This window comes from Mastomys coucha, unplaced genomic scaffold (assembly GCF_008632895.1).
Source record: "Mastomys coucha isolate ucsf_1 unplaced genomic scaffold, UCSF_Mcou_1 pScaffold6, whole genome shotgun sequence".
Lineage (NCBI taxonomy): Eukaryota > Metazoa > Chordata > Mammalia > Rodentia > Muridae > Mastomys > Mastomys coucha.
Window position 1 is genome coordinate 114,756,801 of NW_022196912.1, and position 9,491 is coordinate 114,766,291.

Genomic DNA, 9,491 nt, shown 5'->3' on the forward strand with positions numbered 1-9,491 from the left:
AAAACAACCTAGATCAGTACCAACACTTGATATGTCATGGATTAATGCTAGACTAGACTAATCCTGATCCCAACCCTTGAGAGGGAACAGCCCATGCCAGGCCCTCGGTTTAGCATACCCGTCTATATACCGACTCATTTAATCCTCACCACAGCCAGTGAAGTGGTACTTTTAGGTACTCTATTTCAGATATAAGGAAATAAGTTCATAGTAATTAATGAAACTGGCCAAAAGGCGTGATCTAGAGGAAAGATAAACAAATGAAAAAGTGTGTGGAGAAGAGCTAGTCCCATTCCAGTCTACAGCCTAGGTTGGCAAAGAGTCCTCCATCCCCAGGGTACGGCTCACGCCCGAGGAAAGGGCTTCATCCTATGGCTTCCTCCTTACTCCCTACATCTCTTCCTCCCTCTTAGAAGTTTCCAGGATAATTATGGTGCCAGTTTCAAGAGAAAAAATTAATTAAAGCAGCAGTAGCAGCCACTACCCTGATTCACCCTGCAAGTGGTATGACTTCCAGAATCATTCTATCAGTAAATGAGTAAAAAATCAAATTCTTCCTGAATGCTAGGAACCGGATTTTCTAGATTATAATAAAACCAATGCTATAAAACATTTAGCATATTCTGAAGAAAAGTTTGTGTTGTACTTAAGTATGCGTTATAATTATAGGTTGAGATCTCAGAAAGGCTGAAGTGAATCAAAAAAGAAAATTACAACTTTCAGGATCTAACAAATCAACCTAAAGAATGAAGCTAGAACAGCATATTTTGTACAGCAGCAATGAAACCAAGATAGAAGCCACTCTAATAACATATACTTTGTCTTCCAACAAAAAAAGGTGCTAGACAGTCTGGGGAGGAAGTAAAGTCCTATTCGGGAAATCTTGGTGCTTCCATGTACCTTACATACATACACAGGCCCTACCACCAACTTATATTCTCTGAGATGCCAATCTTTAGAATGTTACAGTGCTAGAAATTATGTAATCTATCTAGCATCTGAAAAGTAAGAATCCTTTCTGTGTCACTGAAACTCCTTCTTAGCACACCATATTTGTCTACAACAAAACAAAACAAAAGAACATGGATCCTGTGAGAGATGCAAGCTATTAGCACCCAAAACCAAGTACTTGTCAGAGCCTTGGACATATTAACTCTTTCAGCTCTTAGAACATCTTCGTAAGAGGTGCTGATGAGCACCTCAACTTATAGTACAGATCAATTGCCCAGTCATTCATGATCACACTTGTCCATTCAGTCCAAATTCTAGGTGTGTACTCTTAGATCTGCTTCTGCAGATTACCTTAAAATGAGTGATCTCATCAGTAAATAATAAAATCTCAACATAAAACCAGATACACCAAATCTAGTAGAAGAAAAAGTAGGGAACTGTCTTGAACATATTGGCACAGGAGACAAATTCCTGAACAGAACAATATCTCAGGTACTAAGATCAACACTTAAGAAATCAGACCTCATGAAACTGAAAAGTTCCTGTAAGGCAAAGGATACCATCAATAGGACAAAATTGCAGTCTATAGAATGGGAAAAGATCTTCACCAAACCTACATCTAACAGAGAGCTAGTATCCAATATATGCAAAAAAACCTCAAGAAATTAGCTACTAACATACCAAATAACCCTATTTAAAAATGGGGTACATAACAGAAAATTCCCAACAAAGGAATCTCTCTAATGGCCAAGAAGCACTTAAAGAAATATTCAATGCTCTTAGTCATCAGGGAAATGCAAATCAAAATAACTCTGAGATTCTATACTATACCTATCAGAATGACCAAGATCAAAAACTCAAGTGTGGTGGTTTGTACACGCTTGGCCCAGGGAATGGCACTATTAGAAGGTGTGGCCCTGTAGGAGTAGGTATGTCACTGTGGGCATGGACTTTAAGAACCTAATCCTAGCTGCCTGGAAGCCAGTATTCTGCTAGCAGCCTTCAGATGAAGATGTACAACTTTCAGCTCCTCCTGTACCATGCTTGCCTGGATGCTGCCATGTTCCAGCCTTGATGTGGCCATGTTCCAGCTTTAATGATGATGATGGACTTCTGAACCTGTAAGTCAGCCCCACTTAAATGTTGTCTTTACAAGAGTTGCCTTGGTCATGGTGTCTGTTCACAGCAACTAAAACCCTAATAAAGACATCAAATGACAGCACAGGTTGGATTGCTATTCAGAGTATAACTTGTATAGCCACTTTGGAAATCAATTTGGCAGTTTCTCAGAAAACTGGGAAAAGTTCTATCCCAGGACCCAGCTAGACTACCCTTGGGCATATAACCAAAATATGTTTTACTATACACAGGGACACTTGGTCAACCATGTTCATAGCAGCTTTATTCATAATAGTAAAAAACTGGAAATAGCCTAAATGTCCCTCAATTGAAGAATGTTGATACATCTACACAATAAAATACTATTCAGCTATTAAAAACAAAGATATCCTGAAATTTTCAGGTAAATGGATGTAACTAGAAAATATCATCCTGAGTGGGGTAACATAGATCCATTAAGACACACGTGATATGTACTCACTTATAAGTGGATATGAGCTGTAAAGTGCAAGATACCCATGCTACAGTCCACAGACCCAAAGAAGAAGAGCCCAAGGGAAGATGTCTGAATGTCACTCAGAAGGGGAAATAAAATAGACATGGAGGTGGATGGAGGGAGGGTACTGGGTAGGATAGGGTATGGGGAGGAAAACGAGGGTGGGGATCACTTATGGGGCCAAGGTGTACAGACAAAGGCTAGAAAGAGAGTAAAAATGGTGTGTGTGTGTGTGGGGGGGTGTATCTGGGGCAAGCTGGAGATATGGGACAGGGAGGTTCCAGGGAGTCTCTGGGGAATGACTCTAGCTGAGACTCCCAGCAGCTGGGGATACAGAGACTGAAGTGGCCACCTCCTGTAAAAAGGTAGGACTTCCAGTAGAGGGAGGGGGCCACCAACCCACCCATAAAACCTCTGAGTCAAAAATATGTTCTGCCTACAAGATGTGCAGGGATAAAATGGAACAAAGAGTGAGGGAATGGCCAACTTGAGACCCACCCAATGAAAGAGAGCCAACTCCTAACACTATTAATGATACTCTGCTATGCTTGGAGGCAGGAGCCTAGCATAACTGTCTTGTGAGAGGCTTCATCCAGCACGTGATGGAAGCAGGTGCAGAGACCCACGGCCAAACATTAGGCAGAGCTTGGGATGTCTTGTATAAGAGTGAGGGGAAGGACTGTGGGAGATGGAGGGGTCAAAAACACAACAAGACCAACAGAACGAACTAGCCTGGGCCCATGGGGGCTCATAGAAACTGAACCAGCCAAAGAGTATACATGGGCTGGATCTAGGCCTCCTACACATTTGTAGCAGACATGAAGCTTGATCTTTATGTGGATCCCCCAACAATTGGAGCAGGGGCTGTCTCTGACTTTGTTGTCTGCCTGTGGATCCCTTTCCCCTAGCTGGGCTGCCTTGTGTGGCCTTAGTGGGAGAAGGTACACTTAGTCCTGCTTCAACTTAATGTGCCAGGGAAGGTTGGTACTCATGGGGTATCCTTCCCCCTTCTCTGAAGAGAAGGGGAGGGGAGAAGGGGAGAAGGAACATGAGACTGAGGTGGGACTGAGAGGAAAGGAAGGAGAGCATCTTGGATTGGGATGTAAAGTGAATAAATTAAAAAAGGGAAAACACCAGAGGAAACAAAAATATTCTTGTAGTCCACCTGTAAATTTTTAAATTCTCCAAGTATTATAATTTTAATATAAAATACCCTACACAGACGCATGTTGAATACTTAGTAACTGATGGCTCTACTCTGCGAGGCGGTAGGGACTATCTGGGAGAAGTCTGCAGGTTGTTACTACCTGGCTCCTTATTCTTTGCCTCCTGTTTGCTATGAGGTGATTGGTCTCTGTCATGTGCTCCCTCAACCATGATGTTCTCCCCTCAAAGGCCCAAATCAGTGAAGGCAAGGACTAGGGAGTCAACAAAGCCCCAAAACCTAGAAACCTGACAGCCCAGCAAACAATGCTGCCTTTACATTGTTCTAGGAGGAATTTAACCATAACTACAGAAAGTTAAGTAACAAAGAAACAATCAAATGTAATTGAAGGCATGTACACTTTTAATTTTTATTCACATGCATAATTTTGAGTGAAGCATTCACAGGTCATAAAAGTGTTTAGAAAGCCTCTGTCTTATGTCCTTCCTTAAGTCACTCAACCTGGCATGCTACTCTCACTGGGATTTCAATGTGACAACCACCCAGAGACCCATTCCCTGTCACTCAATTTTTCTAATGCTCTTTAAAAACTATACATTGTTCAAACCTCTTATTATTTAAGCTCATATCAAACTACTGCTTTTCTTAAACAGCAGAAATTCTAAGTGACTTGCACTTAGAAGTCCCAAGACTGGCATTCTCTCTCTAAATGCACAGCATAATCAACACCTGTGCCTACTTCACTCCCGCTTCCCACCTGTCACAGACACTTGCTGCCCTACAGGGTTACGCTTTTTGTATATGCTGTTCTGTAGTTGCACTATCATTAAATATTACATAAACCACAGAAAGTGAATATAAAAAACAGGCTGATTGTTCTGAACAGATAGTTAAAAGTAAGATACTTAAAAAAGGAACTTCTAAAATGTGAGTTGTGGGTGAAATGACTGAAAGGCCGGGACAAAGCTAATCCCAAGATGGCTCTGAAGTCGGATTACTTCACTATGTCTAAGCTCTCTTTACATCTGAAAGAACCTGAGGCTGTTACTTTTAGATGAATCAGTACAAGCATGGCTTTTTAGCAAATTAAACCATTATGAGCCAGTCCTCAAAACCATATGCCTACAGTTAAACTTGGGCAACAAATGTATATGAATAAATTTTAAGTGGAAAGTGTTCCAAGAAATGCATAGAACTATCCCTCTTTAATGATTCCAGCCTTTTTGACTAACCAGTCTCAATTGTGTCAAACAAGAGCCTGTCTACTAACTAAAGGATCACACTATTGATGAAATGTAATCCTCTCCTTATTCTAGATTATTAGAATCTTTTAAACAGGGCTAGGCACATCAATCTTTCAAGTTATGTTTCCCAGCTTGTCTTATCCATGACCTGATAAACACATCTTTTGTGCTGTCATCTAACTTTAAAAAAAAAAAAAAAAATCCTTTGCATTCAAACACTCCATTCCACACCATTAGCTGTCCAGAAGTTCTGAGCTAGCTAGCTCATGCCTCTCCAATCCGCCCTGACACTGAGCTAGCTAGCTCATGCCTCTCCAATCTGCCCTGACACTGAGCTAGCTAGCTCATACCTCTCCAATCCGCCCTGACACTGAGCTAGCTAGCTCACGCCTCTCCAATCCGCCCTGACACTGAGCTAGCTAGCTCATGCCTCTCCCATCCTCACCACCCTGACACTGTGGATGCTGGTCTAGTCCTTTTCCAACTTAACAGAGAAGTACATTTCTTCTTACTTTGCACTCTCATAATCCAAGGCATTCCTTTTATAAAAATGATCATAAATGTATTTTTACACTTAATTCTATGATTACTTTATTGACTTCCCATTACTCAGTGAAATAATAAAATCCCAGATGAAATATGGCTTTATTTACTTTCTCTTGAGCAAATAGCTCTGGAACTCACACATCATAGAAGTGCAATGTTAAGTTCATGAAGAACAAAAATGAACACCTGAGAAAGAGCCCTTCAGAGTGTTACCAAAATGTCTGTTAATGACTTTGACTTAAACTTAAAACTGGGTCTTTAATAGAATAATCTTGTGATTTAAATCTGTAGCACAGAGCAATAGCTGGCCAATTCTTTTTCTTTGGGGAAGAACAATGGACTGTTGTGAAGGAATCTTTTAATTCTGGTGTTAAATCTGAGTTCCTGCCACATTCTACAATGAAAGTCAGTTCAGAAAACTTCACTGCCACCATTGTAGAGCCAGAAAAATATTGTAACATAATGACATTGCCTCTGCTTATAATCTGCCACAACTGTGTAATCACAAGACCTGGCCACACCCCCCTCTCACATGCTATTCAACTTGGAAACAGATGCGTTTCCACAAATGACAGGGTCTGGCACAAGCTCCACCTCTAAGACTCATCCACCTGCCTATGTCCACCTGCTTCCCTGCTGTCTTGCTGCTCTCAGGCTGCTGTGATAAAATACCCTGACACTGCAGTGGAAGAGAGAAAGGTCCACTCTGGCTCACACATCAAAGCAGCCCATCATGATGGGGACACAAGGCAGCGGGAGCTTGAAGCCGCTGGCCACCCTGCACTCATACCCATCTCTCAGCTGAGTATACATCACCCAGTAGAAAATTAGTTCTGATCATCACACCTGCTTAATCTCAGTCCTTTAAATTAGCAGAACTGGAGCCAAAAAAGAAATACATTTCTTGAACTGAAATTTTCAGATGCCACCTTTAAAAGTTAGGATCCTTACTGGATAGCTTCGTCCCTCCCGTATGAACACAGCACATAACAAGGCAGTGACCTATTAGGCCGCTGCAACATCCCTGCTGCTGGGACAAGTGTTTACAGAAGTGGCTTCACATCAGTGTTACTGTACAACCTGTACAAAGAAGCAAGGTTCAGCTAAAAAAAAAAAATCAACAAAATTGTGTACTTCTAAAGATTTTAGTTCTACAAACTCCTTACTGTCCATCCTAGAAAAAGGTCTATGATCTACTCTGCAGCACTACAGCTGAGTTCTATAAAGAAAAGCTTTAGGACCTAGAAACCACAAGATGCCTTACCAAGAAGGGTGTTTACCACCAACCCTGGGGACTGAAGCTCAATCCTTGGGGCCCACAAGAAAGAAGGAGAAAAGAGACTCCTTCAAGTTGTCTCTGGCTTACACAGTGGGAGCCATAGCATATGTTCACCTACCCATCCACCACCACACACAAATAAATATAACAAAAAAAATTAAAGACTTTATGTTAGCATCCAGAACCTGCCTGCAGCAGATATGTGGGCGGGTCCACAGACCTGTCGCCAGGGCAACGGCGACCATATTCCCAGAATCCATTGGGTTTAGCTCCCACCTTTACCTGGACTGCTACGTCACAACATATATATATATATATGGGTACTCCATCTTTCTCTCTCTCTCTTCTCTCTCTCCCTTCACGCGCCGCGGTCCTCACTCCCCCCCCCCTCCTAATTAAACTTCCAAAAACACAGAGCTGCTTGTATCTGGTGTCTGTGGACGCGCCGCTGCGAGCCAAACCTATCACTTTAGTTATGTGAGGTTTAACCTGTCCCATTATTACTTTTCTTATATTTATAATCTATGTGAGAGGAGCATGTACAGGTCTTGATGTATGTGTAGAGATCAGAGGGTGATTTGCAGCTTCAGTTCTCTCCTTCCACCATGTGGTTCCTGAAGATTGAACTGGGACTTGCAGCAACTGTCTTCTATCCACTAGCCACCTCTCCAGTCCTTCCAGTCACTTTATTATAATAATTATTTTTAATTTTATGTGTATGGGTGTTTTGTCTGCAAGTATTTCTCTATATCATGTGTGTGCCTGATGCCCATGAAGGTCAGAAGAGGGCATCATATTCCTTGGAAATGGAGTTATAGATGGTTGTGAGCCATCATGTGAGTGCTAAGAATTAAACCTAGATCCTGTAAAAGCAGCTAGTAGTCTTCACTGCTGAACCATCTCTCTAGCCTCTCTGTCACTTAAAATAAAAATCTATACATAATGTTTCCAAGAGTCTCTTTCTTTTGCCAAAGATGCCATTCTTATTATTTAATGTTCATGATATAGAAGCCATTTGATAACTTCAATTCTTATTAAAAGTCTGTCCACTAGTGTTTGTATAAACGTTGGCTGTGTATTGGTCATGGATAACTGTATCAATGAAGTGAGAAATGAAAGTAAGATGAAACATACTAAAAGCAATTCATGAAAGATCCCTTTCCTCTTCTTACACACACACACACACACACACACACACACACACACACACACACATATGTATCTGAATGTAAATAAATCTGAGCCCAAGGGAGGAAGGAGGGAGGGAGAGGCAGTGCAGAAAAGAAGAACAGATTCTGGTATCAGACTATATTGACTTGAAACCTAGATTTGTAGTTTACTAAATGTGAGGTTAGAAAAATATTTAATATATCTGTCTCTCAGCTTTCATTTGGGTTAGAAACAACTCCCATATTATGTAGCTTGGGAATTAAGTTACATAGAAGAGGACCTGGCAGATAAAAACCAGTGCTAATTATTAGTGAAAAAAACTGTGTCTATCTTTGTGCTTATATACATAATGCCAAAATAATAGCAAGTTTCAACACACACACACACACACACACACACACACACACAAAATGTACCTACTTCTTGCTATGTAGATCATATCAAAAAATCCTGAAAGTTCCCTCAAGTCCCCAAAACAACACAGGGTATTGCCACTGCTATTGGATGTCCATTATAACTAGATGCTCAGACCCTCTGTTGGAGACACCACATGCTTTAGTCAAGGACAGAAAGAAACCAAGCTGGATCTATGCTGGAAGTGTCTTCCCTGCTGTCCGGCCCTGCTGATGTCAGAGCGTGCTACGCTGGCTGCGGGAGTGGAGGTTATCACCGGCAGTATTATTTAGCTGTGGACCTTGCATGCTAACACTACTGACCTGTCAAGAAAGAACAGCACCAAGTCAGTTACAGGGATAGCCAAACACTTTCTGGGTGGATGTGAGGCCTCCTACGCACACCTGGTATTACAAACGTAGTCAAAAGCCCCATAGCTGGAGCGGTCACAGGCCCTAGTACAGAACCTCCTGTTATTTACTGCTTTGGTAAATGGACATCAAAGTGACTTCTAAATATTTATGTTTATGACTAACTTTAGTGCTATTTTCAGCATTGGTCAGAGAAGATTTTTTTTTATAGTGCCTGGTAAATACTGAAGGGACCATTAATTGGTCAATGTGCTGAAAATAAGTGACTGTTGAATGCTTAGCTATAAATAAACACTGATATTACCCCCTCTAAACTCAGAACATCATGGAAGAGGGAACAGAAAGAATAGAAGGGCCAGAAGGAGTACTGTGGAATGCAGGCTTCCTCATATCACATGGTCTTTACTCTCTTGAACTCAGCAGATGTGATCATCTGAACAAGACTGGTACAAGACTGGACCCATTGATATCTTGCCATAGAAAGGGAGGAGCTCATGAGCCCCACACCCCTCCCTGAGGTCTGAAAGCAGCCAGTGATTACTAGGGGAAGCTGTCACATTGTCTCCAGTGAGTGTACTCACAAAGGTGCTATTTCTTGTACTTGGTCCCAAATAATTTAAAAATTCAAAGAGTCTTTGTCCAATTGTATAGGGGGGAGGGGGAAGAAAGAGAGGGGGAGAAGGAAAGGCAGAGAGAGAGAGGAAGAGAGAGAGGGAGAGAGGGGAGAAGGAAAGGGAGAGAGAGAGAGAGGAAGAGA

General features: G+C 41.6%; 1 protein-coding gene and 1 long non-coding RNA gene across 3 annotated transcripts in view; one reads left to right on the forward strand and one right to left on the reverse strand.

Annotated features, from left to right (window-relative positions):
• Rps6ka5 (ribosomal protein S6 kinase A5) overlaps positions 1 to 9,491 on the reverse strand; it is a 202,030-nt gene that overhangs the window by 130,450 nt on the left and 62,089 nt on the right. Inside the window, exon 1 of one of the 2 annotated variants that reach the window (XM_031356193.1) lies at positions 1,991 to 2,386. The exons of the other annotated variant lie outside the window; for it this stretch is intronic. The gene's annotated coding sequence lies outside the window, so the exon portion shown is untranslated. Of the gene's footprint in view, positions 1 to 1,990; positions 2,387 to 9,491 lie in introns of those variants that run through there. 2 annotated transcript variants of the gene reach the window in all.
• The window catches only part of LOC116080011, a 76,793-nt gene that overhangs the window by 7,780 nt on the left and 59,522 nt on the right, over positions 1 to 9,491 (forward strand). The window lies entirely within an intron of this gene.